The sequence below is a fragment of the Hylobates moloch genome, unplaced genomic scaffold, assembly GCF_009828535.3.
Source record: "Hylobates moloch isolate HMO894 unplaced genomic scaffold, HMol_V3 SCAFFOLD_2, whole genome shotgun sequence".
Classification (NCBI taxonomy): domain Eukaryota; kingdom Metazoa; phylum Chordata; class Mammalia; order Primates; family Hylobatidae; genus Hylobates; species Hylobates moloch.
Window position 1 is genome coordinate 146,526,624 of NW_026652277.1, and position 20,346 is coordinate 146,546,969.

Below are 20,346 nucleotides of genomic sequence, written 5' to 3' on the forward strand. Positions count from 1 at the left end.
GAAATGGTATCCATAGCTGATATTTGTCTTTAACTGATAAAATGGCTAAAGCATTTCCTGGTCAACACACCACTCTCCCTCCTCTCTTCTCATTCCTCTAGAACAGTGGCCTTCAAACTCTTTTCTTGATAAGAAATGCACTTAAATTGGAGAATATCACTCTTTCTAACACATACACACATAATACAATGTCATGAGATGTCTTAAAGAAATACTTAGACATTTTACATTCAGTGTACTCCAATATTTCTATTTTATATTCTTTTTTAAATACCGGTTTTGACCTATTAAATGGACTTCAAGAAATTTGCAGTCTCATCTAGGCACATAGATTTAAATATTACTTCTATGTTAGTGACCTCTTCTGAGTAAGCTCCATCTCTAACTTTCTATCCCCTTTGGATATCCTTACTCACATATTCCTTCCAGAACTTACAACTTAACATGGCTTAAACTTAACAGCTAAACATTCTCCCTCTGAAGTATCCCATTCTTTCCACAGTCCTCACCCAACTCCATCAAGTTATTTTCCTCCTATTTCCAAATTTCTGCTGAGGGTCCCATCAGTCTTCCAGGTATAAACCATTAGATTCCTACTAGATCTCTATCTTTCTTCCCATTATTATATCAATGAGCAAGGTTTTGATTCTATTTCTTTTTTTGTCACAATTAATTTTTATTAATAGAAAATAAACACTTATTCCAGTTTCGAAGTTGTTATACTTAAGTTGCTAATTTAAAAAAATGAATTTTAAATAATCACTTAATAATCCTGCTTTGACTAAGACAATGAAATGTGGCTTTAAAAAAAGTAATCAGCACTGTTTGCTCATAGGTCTTTCAGAATTTGTTCTTAAAGTTTCTGGGACTTTCCTCTCTGTAAAGTACAGGAAATACTGAGCTACATTGGAAAGCCTCTCTGGGACAGGCAATGGGGAGTTAAGCAGTCATCATAAAGGAATCAACGTATATTCAGCATAGTGACTTGGACTACACAGCAATTCCTTCTCCTCTACAGTAGCTCAAGAGAGACATACTTCTAAGCACAGAGGTATGAGGAGTCTCAGACTGTTATTTGCTGTTAGAATTGGTCTCCCCATCTAACAACAGTAAATCTCTGGCACAGATGCTATTGGTCCTTAATGTCCGGTGATTTTAGGAAATAGTTTGGATTTAGTTTAATTTATTCAGAAATCAAACATGTTTCATTAGGTTCACTACTCTGGCAGAGTAAGTGTATGCTGGTTTAGTATCTTTATTTTATATATATATATATAATGTGTAGGTAAATCGTAGTCTTAAATCATACTTAGAATACTATATTATTTAAACGAATATCTATTTCAACAAAATGTTTATAAATAAAAACAGCTGATGAAACTAAATTCAAAGGTATGACAAAGAGGACTCAGCTCTATGTTGCTTAAAGAACTTTAAAAAGCATGTGCCCATAAAGCCATTCAAGGACAGGGAAGGAGGTCCCCTTCTCCTTTTTCTTACTATAGAATTCCTATTGGGGTTGGGCCAGAAATGAGCACTTCTAAGTATTTCAGAGAAGTCCAAAGTGTTAAAAAGTCTTTTATGCAAAAGAACGTCTTTCTGAATCAGTGAATAGTAATGCTCATCAGAATTTCCTAATAACACAAAAACAAAGCCAAGTCCATACATTTGATCAGTTGTCAAAGTAATGGGAGGTGGACTATTATGTCAACCTTAGTCAGAGCTCCTGCTGGCTTCTTCCTATACACCGTTCACCAATTTAAGTAAAGTGGACTTTGTGAGAGCATAGTGTTTGGTGGCCAGGACCTCTTTTGAGCATTTCTTCCTAAGTGGAACACACAACAGATAAGGGAGTCGAGGAGGTAATACAGAGAAGCTACTCATTCTAGCTCAGAAGGAGTTGATGAAGCCCATATATGCATTCAAGAAGCCAATGGCATCCTCTAGCTGTGGATAGTGGCTAATGTGGTCATCCAGAATCAACACTGTGGACCGCGGTAGCGCTTTCCCATACAGCTCCAAAAAGTCTGGGCAGGGATTTACAGGATGCAATGGCCCATAGATAAAATGAATGGGGATAGTTACAGAGGCAAGAGCTCCCACCCAGCGCCTTCTGAGCTTCTTCCTCTGATTGATGTACTGTAAGAGACCGTCAATGACTAAGTTCCCGTCATTGCTGGGGATCCCTGCCCACGTGTCCCACAGCTCACTCTCAGAGGGCCAACTATACGGCCCAAAGACTGGCGTGAGACCTCGAGAGAACACAAAGAAGTTCATCAGTCGTGTGAGGATGGGTGATGGCACACGTCCATCCTTGAGTAGCTTTTGGAGAAGGAGTGGACGGTGAGTCTCAGGAAAGATACTTCCATTTGACAGACAGAGACTCTTTATGTTATGCCGACCAGATCGATTCTGCTTGTACCTGTAGAGAAGCTCCTGAGCAACAATTATCTCCATAGTCCTGAGACTTGATTCCGCGGTTCTAGAGCCCCAGATGCCGCAAAAGCGCTTCCACGATGCTGACCTGCTCAAATATGGAATAGTGATGTGGTCTCGGTTTGTCACTGAAGCCAACACCTAAGAAATCAAGGGCAATCACCCGATGAAACCTCAAGGTCAGAGCTTCCCAAATCTTGTACCAATCGTAGCTGGATGTTGGAAAACGTGTAAAACCACAACTGTCTCCTGACTTCCAACCACACCCACAGAGTCTTGGTAGAAGATACGCAGTCCCTTGTAAGTGAAAAACCTGCCTGAAGACTTGCATGAGTGAAGATCAGGTGAGAGCTCAGTGAGTGGGATGTGCAGGAACGCAGCAAGCAGGAGCACTGCCCACAGACCCACCTAGACCCACCACTCCCTCATCCTGCGGAGACCATCTCTGCGCACAGCGGCGTTATCCCATGCTGCCAGCCGCAGCATTGCAGAGCACGGGGCGCCGGGGCGCCCGCAGCCCTGCAGGGCCGGCCGGCAGCGGGGTCTCAATCAGCAGCCCACAGCGCGCACAGGGCGGCGCCGCGCCCGGCAGCTACAGCCACTCTGGCGTGCACGGCGGCACTGCGTTTGCTAGGCGCGACTGCCACAAGGGAAGTGCCCGAGTGTGCTGGTTGCCGTGGCCTCTATTTCTAAAGTATTTCTTATATTTTCCTGTTTCTTTTCATTCCTACTGCTTACACCCTCATTGACTAAACCATTGCAACTGCCTCTTGAGGTGATTGAAATATTCATAGATATTCCAGTTACTCTCCTTTTGGGCATATAGTAGGATTACATTTGCTCACCCCTGAAATTAGGCATAGACACAGTCAATGAAATGTGAACAGAACTGACATGCGTTACTCTTAGATTGAGTACGAGTTTTACAAGCCAGTGCATAATTCGCCATGCTATAGAGACAGATGATCTTCCAGATGGATGCCTGAGTGTAGAATATATAGATCAGCTCCCCCCACCCTTCACACATGGGCCCAAAATGTACACGGAGCATGAGCAAGAAATACACGTCCTTGCTATCTTTGTTAGTTTAATCCACAGAGACTTTGGAGTCTGCAGTTATACAGCATCCTAGGCTGTCCTGACTGATATGATCCCTTAATTGATTTCTCTACTCAAAGTCTCTTCTCCCTCCGATTATTCTACATCACTATCATATTAATCTTTCTGAAATAGAAGTCTAATTATATAAATTCCTTATGAAAATCTTTCAATATTTCCCTGTTATCTTCACTGGCTTTCAAGACCATCACAGTGTGCATCGCAACTTCCTTTTAAAACACCCACGGTTTCCCTACATGTACACACACACTTTCTAACGCGTTCGCTTTTCTGTTCCTATGATTCTAGGATGCTCTCTGCTAGTCCTGTCTAAGTGCTACCTATCCTTAAGTAACAGTTCAAATGCCAGTATCTCTATGAGGCCTTTTCTGGATCTCTGCAAAAAAAAAAAAAGGGACAAGAAATACCTTCCTCCCAAAGGAACAAAGAAAGGCAATTACTTATAAGTAAGCCAGATTTTAGCAATTGGACCATTTTTGTCTTAAATATAACTAACATGTCTCATTATAGCTTACAAGGTATTCATAAATTCTTCAAACAAAAGAAATTTATCATAAAGGATACGGGTAAATAAAAGTTCTGTGAAATTGTTTAAAAAATAACTAAATAAATGAATTCCCAAAGGACTTTGAGTCTTTATTTTAGTTCTCATCACACTTTGCAGTGGCCATTTCTAGTACTTTTCAGGCAGTAAATGGTCTTCTTTCAGTTCCATATTATTGAAAATTCTTTTGCATAATGCCTAGCAAATAGCTTAATGTTGAATATCTGAATGAATGAAATTAAGGTTACATTTTATTTTAAAACTACTGCTTTTTTCTTCAGAAGTCACAACGAGGCAAATGTTGCCAGTAAAATAGTTATTAAATTAAAAAACATAAATATCTGAGAAATGAACTGAGAAAAGGAGAAATCCTTACAGGACATGAATAGTACAGGAGAATAGTATGTATCAAAGGGTGAACTCTGGGTCACAGCTTGTGAGATCAGGCAAGAACATGTCTAGTCAGAGTCTTTCAAATAATCTTATTCAAAATTATTTTTTCTAAGATCCACTTTTACTCTTTTCTCTGACTAATTTCGTTTGGCTTTCAAGCATTTCTTTGTGACTTCAGTTTTTAAACAATTTAAACAAATAAAAATTACATTACAGAATTGTTACTTTTAAACTCTTTCCACTGGGACTGTTACTGTAAAATCTATTCTTATTCTTTTAATTTAACTCCATTATTTTGTTTTAAAAGTAATGATCATTCATTATATTTTTCTCCAACTGCTTTAAAAGCACCAATCCTTCTTTTCTGTATATGTATCAAAGTCCATAAATATTCTTTGACATTATCCTAGCCTTGAATAATAAAAGGAAAAAAAACTCTCACAACTTTTTATTCTACAAAATAATATTAAAATATGCCCCTATTTTTACTGTAAATGTAATCTTCACAGCAACAGTCAAGAGAACAAGACTGAGTCATTCTTCATCACACATTGCAAGGGCTATGTCTTTTCTGTTGTGAGCCCTGAAGCAATTTTCTCACAAGTGGAGCTCTGGGTCATTGACTGCACTTTTGCTAATAAGAAATCTTCAGTAGGAGTGGCCAGGCCTTATGCAAATCTCTCCAGTAGTTTCTTCCACTAGTAATGCCTTAGAGCTTCAGAATCAATCACTCAACAAGTGTTTACTCAAAGCTTACTGATACTCAAACCTTAAACTGTTACTAAACAGAATACCAGATATGGGATATAATTCCTGCCTGAAGAGTTTATGCTCAAGACAAGACTTACATATATTACAGAGAAGCATAACAGAGCAAATAATTAAGTTCTAAATTTCACTATACACCCTAAAAAGAAGGAGAAATTGATATGGAACATGAATAGTGTAGGAAAATGGTCCTTAGGGAGGCCAGATATGAGAGGGTGAGCTCTAGGTGACCGCCTGTAGGATCAAGCAAGAACATATCTAGTCCTGGAGTTAAGATTTCTATTTTTTCTAGATTTGTAGAGGTATAATTGACAAGTAAAAATTGTATATATTCTAGATACGCATGATGATTTAATATACATATACCTTGTGAAATGATTACCACAACCAAATTAATTAATGTGTGTATCACCACACATAGTTATCACTTTGTGTGTGCGTGTTTGTTTATGCATGGAGGACATTTAAGATCTGTGTTTGGAAAATTCCAAGTAAACAATACACTATTATTGACTATAGTCACTATTCTGTACATTAGATCCCTAGAAGTTATTCATCTTGTAACTGAAACTGTGTACCCTTTGACCCAAACCTCCCATTTACCCCAATTCCTGGCAACCACCATTCATTCCACCATTCTACTCTCTGCTTCTATGAGTTCAACTTTTTAGATTCCACATGTGAGTGAGATCATACTGTATTTGTTTTTCTGTGTGTGGCTTATCTCACCTAGCACAATGCCCTTCAGGCTCATCCGTGTCGTTGCAAATAGCAGGATTTCCTTCTCTTTTATGGCTGAATAATATTCCTCTATCTCCCTCTCTCCCTCTCTTTCTGTGTGTGTGTGTGTGTGTGTGTGTCTCTGTGTGTGTGTCTGTGTGTCTGTGTATGTGTGTATACCATATTTACTTTATCCATTCATTCACTGATGGATACTTAGGCCATTTATTTATCTTGACTGTTGTGAATGATGCTGCTATGAACATGTGGATGCAGATATCTCCTTGAGATACTGATATCACCTTTTAAAATATATAGCTAGAAGTGGGATTGCTGGGTCATATTGTAGTACTATTTTCATTTTTTGAAGAATCTCTATGCTCTGTGCTGTTTTCCATAGCGGCTATGCCTATTTACATTCCCACCAAAAGTGTAGAAGGGTTTCTTTTTCTCTGTTTTCTCATCAACATGCGTTATCTTTTGTCTTTTATATAATATACATCCTAATAGGTATGAGGTGATATCTCACTGTGGTTTTGATTTGTATTTCCCTGATGATTAATGATGTTGAACACTTTTTAATATACCTGTTGGCCATTTGTATGTCTCTTTTTGGAAACATGTCTATTTTTTAGATATGTTTAGGTCCTTTGTCCATTTTGAAATTGGCTTATTTTGTGTTTTCTTGCTATTGAGTTGTATGAATTCCTTATATATTTTGAATATTAACTCCTGATCATATATATGGTTTGCCAATATATTATCCCATACCACAACTTGCCTTTTTATTTTGTTGATTGTATCCTCTGCTGTAGAAGTTTTTAGTTTGCTGCAGTTACACTTCTTTGTTTTTGCTTTCATTGCCTGTGCTTCGGGTGTCATACCCCAAAAATCATCACCAAGACTGATGGCAAGGAGCCTTTTCTTTATATTTATTTTAGAAGCTTTATTGTTTCAGATCATACATTTCAGTCTTGAATCCATTTTCAGTTGATTTTTGTATATGGAATAAGATAAACACCCAAAATCATTCCTTTGCATGTGGATATCTAGTTTCCCCAACACAGTTTATTGAAAAGACTATTTGTTCCCCATTGTGTAGTTTTAATGGCCTAGTCAAAGATTAGTTGGCCATATATGTGTGGGTTTATTTCTAGGCTATTCCATTTCATTGGTCTATATGTCTGTTTTTATACAACTACCACACTGTTTTGATTACCATGGCTTTGTAATATAGTTTGAAATCAGGACCCATCATGCTTCTGGTTTTGTCCTTCGTTCTTAAGATTGCTTTGGATATTTTGGGTCATTTGTGATTTCATTTGAATTTTAATTATTAAAATTCTTATTCTATTTTTCAGAACTGTTTTTTCTACATTTTCTTTCTTTTTTTTTTTTTGAGGTGGAATTTCCCTCTTTTCGCTCAAGTTGGAGTGCAATGATGCAATCTCAGCTCACTGCAACCTCCGTCTCCTGGGTTCAAGTGATTCTCCTGCTTCAGCCTCCTGAGTAGCTGAGATTACAGGTGCACACCACCATGCCCAGCTAATTTTTTTTTGTATTTCTTAGTAGAGATGGGGTTTTGCTATGTTGGCCAGGCCAGTCTCAAACTCCTGACCTCAGGTAATCCACCCACCTCAGACTCCCAAAGTGCTGGGATTACAGGCATAAGCCACTACACCCTGCCATTTTTTCTACATTTTCTAAAAAATTGCCATTGAAATGTTGAGTGACTGCATTGACTCTGTAGATCATTTTGGGTAATGTGGACATTTTAACAATATTAGTTCTTCCAATTCATGAACACAGAAAATCTTTCCATTTATTTATGTCTTCTTCCATTTCTTTCTTCAATGTCTTATAGTTTTCAGTGTACAGATCTTTCACCTCCTTGTTTAAATTTATTCATATATATTTCATTATTTTTGATGCTATTGCTTTGGTTTCTTCTTATTATTATAGTTTGAGTTCTAGGGTACATGTGCACAATGTGCAGGTTTGTTACATAGGTATACATGTGCCATGTTGGTTTGCCGCACCCATCAACTCATCATTTACATTAGGTATTTCTCCTAACACTATCCCTCCCCCAGCCCCACACCCTCCAACAGACCCCGGTGTGTAATGTTCCCTTCCCTGTGTCCATGTGTTCTCATTGTTCAACTCCCACTTATGAGTGAGAACATACAGTGTTTGGTTTTCTGTCCTTGTGATATTTTGCTGAGAATGATGGTTTCCAGCTTCATCCATGTCCCTGCAAAGGGCATAAACTCATCTTTTTATGACTGCATAGTATTCCATGGTGTATATGTGCCACATTTTCTTTATCCAGTCTATTATTGATGGACATTTTGGTTGGTTCCAAGCCTTTGCTATTGTGAATAGTGCCACAGTAAACATACATGTACATGTGTCTTTATAGTAGCATGATTTATAATCCTTTGGGTACTTAATTCTTTTTTGGATAATTTGTTGTTAATATAGATGCACAACTGATTTTCATATGTTGATTTTGTATCCTGCAACTTTATTGAATTTATTAGCTTCTAATAGCACTTTAGATGGAGTTTAAGGTTTCCTTCATATAAGATCATCTCATCTGCAGACAGAGACAGTTTACCTTCTTCCTTTCCAATTCAGATGAATGTTATTTCTTTTTCTTGCCTAATTGCTCTGGCTAGGACTCATAGTACTATGTTGATTGGTAGTGGTAAGATTGGGCACCTGATAAGGTTAGGCTTTATGTCCCCATCCAAATCTCATCTTCAGTTGTAACCCTCATCATCCCCATAATCCCCAAATGTCAAAGGAAACCAGATGAAGGTAATTGAATCATGGAGGCCAGCTTCCCCCATGCTGTTCTTGTGATAGTGAGTTCTCATGAGCTCTGATAGTTTTATAAGGGGCTCTTCCCCCTTCCTTTGTCACTTCTTCTTCCTGCTGCCTTGTGAAGAAGGTGTCTTGCTTCCCCTTGGCCTTCTGCCACGGTTGTAAGCTTCCTGAGGTCTCCCCAGCTGTGCTGAACTGTGATTCAGTTAAAACTTTTTCCTTTATAAATCACCCAGTTTCGGGCAGTTCTTTATAGCCTTGTGAAAACTGACTAATACAGCACCCTTATCTTATTCCTAATCTCAGAAAAGCTTTCAACTTTTCACTATTCAGTATGATATCAGCTGTGGACTTGTCATATATCTTCTTTATTATGTTCAGATACATTCTTTCTATACCTAATTTGTTGGGAGCTTTTATCATGACAGGATGTTGAATTTTATCAAATGCTTTTTCTGCATCTGAGATGATAATATGATTTTTATCCTTTATTCTGTGAAAGTGGTATACAGTAGTTCCCCTTTATGCATGGGGGATACATTCCAGGACCCCCAGAGGATGTCTGAAACTGCAGATTGTACTGACACCTACATATAGTATGCTTTTTATTCTATGTATATACCTATGAAAAAGTTTAATTTATGTTAGGCACAGTGAGAAATTAACAACAATAGAGCAATTATAACAATATACTATAATAAGAGTTATGTGAATGTTGTCTCTCTCACTCCCTCTCAAAATATCTTATTGTATTATACTCATCTTTCTTCTTGTGATGATGTGAGATGATAAAATGCCACCATGATTAGATGAAATATGGTGAACGACACAGGCATTGTAACATAAAATTAGGTTATTATTGATTTTCTGATGATGCATCAGAAGGAAGACCACCTGCTTTGAGCGACCCTTGAGTAAGGAGCTATGACAATGTTGATGGTTGGATGCCAGGTGCATATGATGTCAATGTCCAACAGGTCGGTTGTGATACAGTTTGGATACCCTGGAAAAAGGAATGGTTCATCTCCTGGGTGGGAAGAAACAGGACAGTGTAAGATTTCATCCTGCTACTCAAAATGCACAGTTCAAAACTTTTGAATTGTTTTTCTGAAATTTTCCATTTAATATTTTCAGACCATGATTGAGTACAGGTAACTGAAACCATGAAAAGTGAAACAAAGCACAATTGAGGATACTATATAACATTTATCGACTCATGTATGTTGAATTATCCATTTATTCCAAGGATAAATCCCTCTTAATCATGGTGATGTTCCTTTTGATATGCTGTTGAATTTGATTTGCTAGTATTTTTTTGAGGATTTTTATATCTGTGTTCTTCAGAGATATTGGCCTGTAATTTTCTTTATTTGTAGTGTCCTTATCTGGGTTAGCATTGTGTAATAGTGACCTCATATAATGAGATTGGAAGTGTTCCCTCCAAGTGTCTGGTCTTGGACTTTTCTTTATTGGGAGATTTTTTTCTGATTTATTCTTCTTACTCATTATTGGGTACTCATTATCCAAATTTGTTCAGATTTTCTATTTCTTCATCATTCAGTCTTGACAGATTCTATGTGTCTAGCCTTTATCAACTTCTTGTAGATTATTGTATTTATTGGTGTATAATTGTTTATAGCAGTCTCTATGATCCTTTTTTATTTCTGTTGCAATGTCTCCTCTTTAATTTATAATTTTATTTAGTTGAATCCTCATTCCTTTTTTCTTGGTTTGGCTGAAGGTTTGTCAATTTTGTTTATCTTTAAAAAACAACTCTTAGTTATATTGATCTTTTCTACTCTCTTTCTAGTCACTATTTCATTTATTTATGCTCTAATATGTATTATTCCCTTCCCTTTTCTTTGTCTTAGTTTTTTTTTCCTATTTCCTTGAGGTGTAAAGTTAAGTTGTTCATTTGAGATCTTTTTTTTAAATATAGGCATTTATCAATGTAAACTTCCCTCTTAGAACGTCTTTTGCTGCATCCCGGAAGTTTTGGTGTGTTGTATTGTTATTTTCATTTGTCTAAAGATACTTTTGATTTCTCTTTGGATTTCTTCTTTGACCCATTGGTCATTTTGGAGTGTGTTGCTTACTTTCCATATATCTGTGCTGGGATTAATATTTCTGACTTTTTAGCCAGGCTGCCTGTATTCTAATTACAACTTCACCACTTACAAGGTATTTAGCTTTAGGTAAGCCATTTAAACTCTCAGTGCCTCAGTCCCCTTATCTGTAACAATGAGGAAGACAGTGATATTAATAATAGTAAGAGTATCTACCTCCCTGACTGATTGTGAAGATGAAATGAAATAGTCAGTAGAAAGTAGTTAGAATAGTTCACAGCATACGGTATTTATTCTTTTTTTGTATAACTAATGTTTTATGAGGTTCTTAGAGTGCTAGACACTGTTTGCATGAATTATTTTATATGATCTCACCACAACCTTATAAAAAAGTTTTTATTGTCCCATGTTTTAGACAGAGTAGTTATAGGAGTTAGTTTCAGCCACCAGTTAGTATATAGAGAAGCTGCCAGGCAAACATAAGATTTTTTTTTTAATCTAGCACAAGGACCTGAACTTTACCACATCTGTCTCCCCTGTTGACTATGAATTCAATGCCTAGATCCCATGAGGGAAGAGTCAAAGCATTTGATGTTAAAATATACAATCATACTTCTCAAAGGATGTCCTTCTGAGAAATATTCTTTCTCTTACTTATGTTTTGTTAATTTTTGCTTGGTTTTGATTGTTTGTGGACATCAGTTTGTAATCAGAAATGAAGGGAAGGTCCCGGGAGTACCAACATTTAAGAGTGACCAAAAGAATGGAAGCCAGCAAAAAGGATAGAATTCTATCATCTTGGCTGCCAAACCTACTCCATGTTGATAGTCTTAATCTTAGTTAATGATCCCTGTTGCTTGATCCAAACACCTAACAATGACTTCACTCATTTCCCTCCTTCTGCACTGTTGTTACCTCTTCAGAGACAAAGCTTCAATACTTTCCACTTAGACTTTCACTACTGACTTCTAACTCATCTTTTTGCTTTCTCTTATTTTGAGCAGTTATTCAGCTTACCCTCAGTCCAGAGTGAATTTCCAAAAAATCAAAGGTTCTGCAACTTTTCATTTCTCTTCAATTCCAACGCAGGTTCACACGTTTATCACCTAGTCTAGAAGGGCTTTCCTCCACAATTTTGCTTGGCAAACTCCTTTTCATCCTTTAAGACTCAACAAAATTGTTGCCTTTTCATGAAAATGGATACTCTTCCATCCTTCTGATATTAACAATTTTTTGTTCTTGTGTCCACGATAGACTTTGTCATAATGTATTACAGTTTGTCCTGGAGGAAAGCACCACAAGACCAAGAATTTCCTTTTTTTTTTCATCCCAATGCTTGATACATAGTAGCCATTTGATAAATACATGTTGAATGAAAGCATGAATTTATAACATATTTACCTTCACTTGACTTGAAGTTTCATAAGGAATGCAACAGCTTCCAATTCATGTACTTTCTTTTTGCTTAACAAAGTATCTGACACATAGCACAGAAGTTATAATAAATAAAAGATTAATTGCATAGATATTTTTAAAGGAGACAGAAAAGATTTTAACATCCAGGAATCCCACCCAAAGATGAAAGACCTATAGGTGGTTACAAGTAGGTAAGCAGAGTCCAAAATGTAGGGTCATTTTCAATGGCAGAGAGGAACAGGAGAGTCAATAAGAAGCAGATGCTCAAGGAGCTTGAGTAGAGACTGGAATAGGCATCTCTTTATTATCTTATTGGCTGATGTATACTTCTTGTAAAATAATTAGCTTAAGCTAATTATCTAAGAAACAAGAATCTCTCCTAGGCAGATTAAGTTGCCTTTCCTGGTTCTCCCTGAGTGCTCTGAGTAAGCCCCACCATTGCCTTCTAGAAAAACTTTCTTTCTTCTTTCTTGCCCACTCCAATCTGATCCCTTCACTGCATCCAGAGTGATGATCCAAAAGTTTGAGTCCAAATGTGATCCAAAAGTTTACAGTGGTCTACCATGTTTCCTTTACAAAAAAAGACCAAAAATGTTCTGCCATTCCTGCTCATCATGATTTTGCCTCAATTTTTCAAGTTATGTTTCGTTTATAATGGATTTTTTTTTTTTTTGGTTTTCTGAATGTGTTCTGTTCCTTCTACTGCCTTAAAAAGCCCTTATCGCTGAGTCTTCCTACTACTTCCTTCACCTCCACTTACCCTGCTGAATTTTCAAACTGCAAGTCAAATGTTACTTCCTTAGGGGAATCTCATCAGACTGTCTCCCTAGACCACCACACCCCACCCAAAAACTAGATCATATCCCTTTATTAGGGATACTATTTTTTCAGTATAATTGCAATTATAATTATTGACCCATTGAATGAGTTGATTCATGTCCCTTCCTTCTTTATTATAAGCTTTAAGAGGGCAAAAACTATTTCTGTTTTTCTTACCATCTTTCCCTCTATAGTGCTTCCACATTGTCTGGTACATTGCAGACACCTAATAAATATTTGTTGGAAGGAATAAATACTAGTGAGAGAATAAATGAGTAATGCATTCATGAGTGAATAAGGATTATATCATATTTTTATGGTAAATATTTTGTTTACCTCCAATGACTGAAACAAAGAGTTCCATATCCTGAAATATGACCTGAAAGCCATGGAATGAAAGGTTTGATAAGGCTGGGCGTGGTAGCTCACACCTGTGATCCCAGCACTTCTAGAGGCCAGGGTGAGAGAATCGCTTGAGCTCAGAAGTTCAAGGCCAGCCTGGGTAGCACAATACCTTGTCTCTACAAAAAAAGAAACAAAATTAGCTGAGCATGGTGGTACACACCTGTAGTCCCACCTACTCCAAAGGCTGAAGTGGGAGGATTGCATGAGCCCAGGAGTTCCAGGCTGCAGCGTGCTGAGGTCATGCCACTGTGCTCCAGGCTGGGTGACAGAGCAAGAGCCTGTCCCAAAAAAAATTTTTTTTAAATAAGAAAGTTTTGATAAGCAGAATATTAGTTTAATTATGAATGAGAAGAGATGTATAGCATTTGTAGGGGTACAGAACCATATATTCCATAAAGGAAGAAGTTAAGAGCAATGATGTGGAATAAGCATGGGGCTTTTAAGAACTTGTCTGAGCAGAGGGTATTCTTTGGTCAATAGTTGAAAAAATAAAATAAGGCTTGCTGGAGTGGAGCAAGTCAATGGAAAGCCTTCACAGTTAGGAGGAGCATTTACACTAAATGACTTTATTTCGAACATTCAACAAACACTGACTGATTGTCTATTGGTTACCAGCCATACAATGTTAGGTGCTGGGGAAATAGAAGTAAGTAGAATGAGGTGGGGGAGGTTCATTGTGGCTCTTGGAAAGGAAAATACATAATCAAAGCTTGTGTTAGAAGGGACAATCTGAAGGCTTTTGAAAAATGGGTCTGGGATAAGGAGGATGTTTGTTGAATGAATGAATCAATCAATCCAATTAATTCAATAAACTAATCATGATTTTAGTGAGTATTCCATGAACCCTCACTTAGTTTGATTACCTTGACTGTGACATTTAACTTTGTATTTCACTACTTTTTTGCTTCTCTTACATTCAGTTAAAAATATTTTTAAAATACAATTTTCAAGGTTCAGAAACAAAAAAAATAAATGACATTCTGGAAAAAATAGATGTGCTTAGAACTAAAAAATAAAAATAATGGAGATGGTAAATATATAAGTGACAAATATGATGATGATTTTCATTAACAACATACACCATTAAATCTATTCTCACGTGGTCCAAAGTAATTTCGTTCTCTGTGCCCAGCGAGTTGTTATCTACCGATGGTGGTTTTTCAAATGCACCGTGCAGTTAGAGGTCATCACTGAGACCTCAGTAATAGACCTCCATCACTGAGAAGTTCAGAAGTAGAAGATGCAGGGGGACAATGTGGGCCTGCATTAATCTTAGCTTGAAAAGAGGATCTTTAGATAACACTGTCTAAATTTAGCTGTGTTCAAAATGCTCCACCACAAAAGAGCAGCCAAAAGCAATCTCATTAAAACAAGCTCAGAAAACAATTCAAAGATATATGAGTAAAAGCAAACTAAACAACGGAAGCACAAATAGTATGACCTTCTCTTGACTTCTACTTGCACAGCTCTACTTATTCAAGCTCTGTTTTGGACATTAAGCTTTTTTCATAGCCATAACTTTTGTGTTTTTTCCATCATCCTATTATATTTCCCCTTTTATTTTTTATTGAGTTCTTTTAGGAGAAATTTGAAAAAAAATCTTTATAAATGGAGATTTTTTACTCAAGAGCTTTTAAAATAACAGTACATCACCAGATCACTTTAAAAACACTTAAAAAGTGTTCTATTGTAGTTAAGTTACTGTTTATTGAAATTTCTCTGGTCTTCCCATTGAAGACTACCGAAATCTCTTTCTTCCAGTTGAGCTCAAAAGGAAAAGCAAAAAAAGATGGACAGACGCCAGAAATGCTGAATAAATTAATGTCCTTTTTATTTACTTTTTTAAAACTATGAATTGGCTCATTTAAATAGATTCTAAAAGTATTTGTATGTGGGTCTGAACACTGTTGTCATGGAGATTAAAACATTTTTGTTGTTGTTGTGTACACTGGAGATGGCAGTTTTCTTCTAGTTGATGCTTCTGTAGAATAAAAAAAAAAGTTTAGCTGAGAAAGGTAGGTCTTAATGGAATTGTTAATATGTAGTCTTATTTTGGATGACATTTTAAAATCACTTACGTATTTAATCTGTGAATTGTAGAGCATGCTGGGAAGTTATCAATTCCGTTGGTACCTGCCTCAGTTGCAGTTCAGCCTTAAGTACTTACCAAAGGGAACTCATTTGGGGTGGCAGGGGTAACCGAAAAGTGTGGGAGCTGAGGTATTGTTTGAGAGCCTGTGGGCAGTGTGACTGCTCCAATTGTAGTCTCAGTGAGGAAGAGCACCATCTGTGCAAGATTTTCTCAGATGTCCTCTATAAGACTTTCATTGTCATCAGTTCTATGTGCTCTAAAATCATTGCTTTTTCTTCTTTATTTTGAACATATGCTATTTTTTAAGACATATAAGTTTTATTTCTGTGTGATCAAAAACCATGTCTCGGGCAACTTCTACTTTTTGGAATTAACAATTATTTTCTTTGTGGTCTTGTGTGTGTATATATATATAAACACACACGCACAAGAAGACTGTCTCTCTCTCTCTCTCTGTTTGTATATATACATATATGCATGTATAAATACACAGAGAGAGTGCGTGTATATATATACACACACACAGAGAGAGAGAGAGAGAGAGAGAGAGTCAGTCTTGCTCTGTTAACCAGCTGGGGTGCTGTGGTGCAATTACGGCTCACTGGAGCCTCCACCTCCCAGACTCAAGCAATTCTCATGCCTCAGCCTTCTGAGTGGCTGTGACTACCAGCATGCACCACCACACCCAGTTAGTTATTGTACTTTTTTTTTTGGAAGAGACAGGGTTTTGCTGTGTTGCCCAAGCTGATCTTGAACTTCGGTGCCTCCAGCAATTCTCCTGACTTGGCTTCTCAATATGCTGAAATTATAGGCGTGAGCCACCTTGCATGACCATCATCCATATATTTTTGAAAATGACCTAGGAACAATGAGACTTTTCGAAGTTTTTTTCCGTTTGCTAACTTATCAGAGAAAACTAGTGGAAATAATATTAAAAAGAAATCACCAAATGCTACCCATGGATAATGTACAAGAAAACACAGCAAAATTATTTGGCACAGATGGAGAAGAAAAATGTCTGCCTTGTGAGAATACCATAGTAGGCCCTTCAGATAGGAGGTACTTTATTAAGAAGGAGCAATTCTCATTAATAAAGATTTAGAGAGATCACTTATAAGATGTATTCATGGCAGCAAGCTCATTTGGTACATATATGTATGAGGAAATCAAGATCTGAAAAGATTTTCAACGGTTGGAGTGATACATCTGTTATGATGCAATTAATTGTGATATACTGTCTACTGGAGATTTGTTCTCCAAAACCTGACAATCTAATACTTTGTAGGAACTAATGTCTATAATCTTAGGGGGCGTAGTGGACAGAAAGTTCATTAGCTGTTGGTATTGTGATAGAGGAAAAAGCGAATGGGACCTTAAACGATATGAATAGACATGGTTTCTCAAAGAATAGTCTATGGTTCACCTGAGTACAAATCACAAAGGATGCTGACAATGCAAAGTTAAGGTACCCTACCTAGATTAAATGAATTAATTTTGGACTTGGGTTTAGATATTTACATTTTTATCAGGACTTCTTATGTTCACCCCAAAGTTTGCAAAATGCTCATCTAAAATAAGAAAGATGATAGGCCTGATCCATCTTCTGTTTGCTAGGTTAAATCTGGAAAATATAAACCTCAGGTGCCAGACTTCAGAGGGATATAGAAAAGCAATTACTTTTTGTGTTAGTCCATTCTTGCATTGCTAAAATCCCAAAGACTGGATAATTTCTAAAGAAAAGATGATTAAGGCCAGATGCGGTGGCTCATGCCTGTAATCCCAGGATTTTGGGAGGCCGAGGTGAGCAGATCATGATGTCAGGAGTTTGAGACCAGCCTGGCCAACATGATAAAACCTGGTCTCTGCTAAAAGTACAAAAAAAAAAAAAAAAAAAAAGAAAGAAAGAAAGAAAGAAAGAAAAGAAAAAAGACGATTAAGTGGTTCTAGATTCTACAGGCTGTACAGGAAGCACAATAGCATCTGCCTCTGGGGAGGCCTCAGGAAGCTTCCAACCATGGCAGAAGGTTAAGGGGGAGCAGGCACGCCACATTGCATAAACAGGAGAAAGAGAGAGTGGGAAGGTGCTACATACTTTAAAATGACCTCATGAGAACTCACTGTCATGAGGACAGTTCCAAGGGGGATGGTGCTAAACCATTTATGAGAAATCAGCCCCCATTATCCAATCATCTCCCACCAGGCCCCTCCCCTAACATTGGAGATTACATTTCAATATGAGATTTGGGTAGGGTCACACATCCTATATCATTTTGGAGAAAGAATGGAGGTAGCTCTGAAGGTTTGTTACATCATGGCATTTGAGGAACGGCTGGGGTGATGGCAAATATTTATCATATAGAAGAGGAGGCTCAGAAAAGATATACCAGTTGTTTTCAAATATCTGAGAAAATATCAGTAAGAAGAAGTATAGTCATGAGTGTGCCTCACTTGCCTAAACATTTTGATTAAAAATGCATTTTAGTAGATTTAATTATGCCTTTTTCCTCTGGTGACCATCTGTTAAAATTTTCAAAACCTTGACTTATGAAAAAGTTTGTCAGTAAGATGCATTTGTTGTACCAAACTTCTCAGTTCTGGACTTTTTAATCAGTGTAGTTGCCATCGGACTCACCCACCAGCTTGTCTGCTAATCCAACTGATCTGTGTCACTCAAATACAGCAGGGAGTGAAGAACAGCTGCTTTTTCTTATTTCATTCTCCTTCTATCTGTCATAAAATCCAGGTGCCAAGGGATAAGCATTTTACCAAGAGCAGTTATTTCAATAGCTTGAACTTAAATACCAGATTAATTTTCACAGAATAAAAATAATGTTTATTATAAGTTTTAATAATGGCATGTAGATGAAATATTTGGACTTGGTGACTTTAAAGTTGTGGTTGCTTTTTAAATGACTTCTCTGTTTGAGGACTTTGTGTATACACAAAGTCCTATCACATTTGTGGTAGGAAGATTCTAAGATGACCCTCAAGATTCACAACGTCTGGGGTACACATCCTATATGATCCCCTCCTGTTGAGTGTGATTGGAGCCTGTGAATATGATGGGACATCATTCCCATGATTAGGTAGCATTTTACGACAAAGTAGAAGATATAATTCGGATATAACTCAGGTCCCTAATTAGTTTTCTTCGAGCTACTCAAAAGGAAGATTATGCTGAGGGCACCCAACTTAATCAAGTGAACTCCTAAAAGAGTGTCTAGTTCTCAGAGAGCTTTTCCTGCTCTTGAAGAAGCGAACAATCATGTTGTGAGAGGGCCACAGAGCAAGAGGCTCAGGAGGCCTCTAGAAGCTGAGAGCAGCACTGGATTGATAATCAGCAAGAAAGCACAGCTGAGCTAACACGGAGACTGCAGCCTTTCTAGGTCGACAGGAACTGTGATTATCAATGAATGTTGTTTTCAGTCACTACGTTTGTGATAATTTATTACACAGCAATAAAAACCAAATACAAAAGATTAAAAAAAACTTAAGTTGAAGATATCTTAAGCCGAATTGCATTTAAGACACCTAACCTACTGAACATCATAGTTTAGCCCAGCCTACCTTTAACATACTCAGAACACTCACATTAGCCCACAGCTGGACAAAATTCCCTGGCAACACAGTACACTGTGGAGCATTGGTGGTTCACCCTCATGAACATGTGGTGGACTGGGATCCTCAGCTCGCTGCCCCTGCCCAGCATCACAGAGAGAAATGTGCTTCATATCACGAGCCTGGAAAAATGTCAAAATTCAAAATTTGAAGTATGATTTATATTGACTATGTATTGCTTTGGCACTATCACAAAATCGAAAATTACCAAGTTCAACCATTGTAAATCGAGGACTATCTGTACCGCCAAATAGGCCATTACTCAAATCCTCAACTTTTTAATGTATGTGACCTCCATTTATATAGTCAATACTTCTTGATTTGAAAAAGGATTGGATGATAATAGAAGTGAAAAGTTTGAATGATTATACTCATTTTTCTTTTTCTTTATCTATGAACCAGCGTCCAGTTGGAACATTTCCATATTTTAGTTCTAAGGTTGTAAATTGCTGCAAGTTTAGGTTTTCTTATTGATGATTCTCTGCTAACATTTGATAAGTAGGTCTCATTGAATATCACAATTAATCTATTTAAGAAGGTTGAGAGATATACTGTTAAACCAAAGGAAAAATGGTAAATGAAATTATGATTTATATTTTTCCCCTAATTCATGGGCATTGAATATTAACTTAGTGGTCTGCACTTGTAGCTTGTTAACTGTTTGACATCTAGCTCAAAAGTAAAGTGCTATATCACAGATAGCTTTTCTAATTGCAAACACATCACCTTGTTTATTCATTTGTTCACTAATCTTTAATTAGGTATCTATTCTGTACCAAATGGTATGCCAGGGGTGAGGATACAAAGATAGAATAGAACTTTTTAGTACAGTGTGAAGAAAGAAACATAAAGAAATAAGACTGCTGAAGTATTTTAACTACCAGGTTTGCACATTGACTTCTTTATGCTTCATTTGCATAAATGATTTTCTGAGGCCTCAACGTTTTCCGTTTTTAAGACTAAGCTCAAGGGTCAACTCTTTCATGAAAATGAATTGCTATTTATGTTTCCATCTATGAGAAGAGTGAAATAAACAATGAAATCTAATGACATTGAAAAGTGCTTTCAATGTACTGTTGAGTGGGAAAAGCCACATTTTTAACTTGTATATTCAGTGTGAT

At 37.1% G+C, this 20,346-nt stretch overlaps 1 protein-coding gene and 1 pseudogene across 1 annotated transcript in view; one reads left to right on the forward strand and one right to left on the reverse strand.

Annotated features, from left to right (window-relative positions):
* LAMA2 (laminin subunit alpha 2) overlaps nt 1–20,346 on the forward strand; it is a 656,337-nt gene that overhangs the window by 35,633 nt on the left and 600,358 nt on the right. The window lies entirely within an intron of this gene.
* On the reverse strand, nt 1,891–2,865 carry LOC116471950 (mesoderm-specific transcript homolog protein-like; annotated as a pseudogene).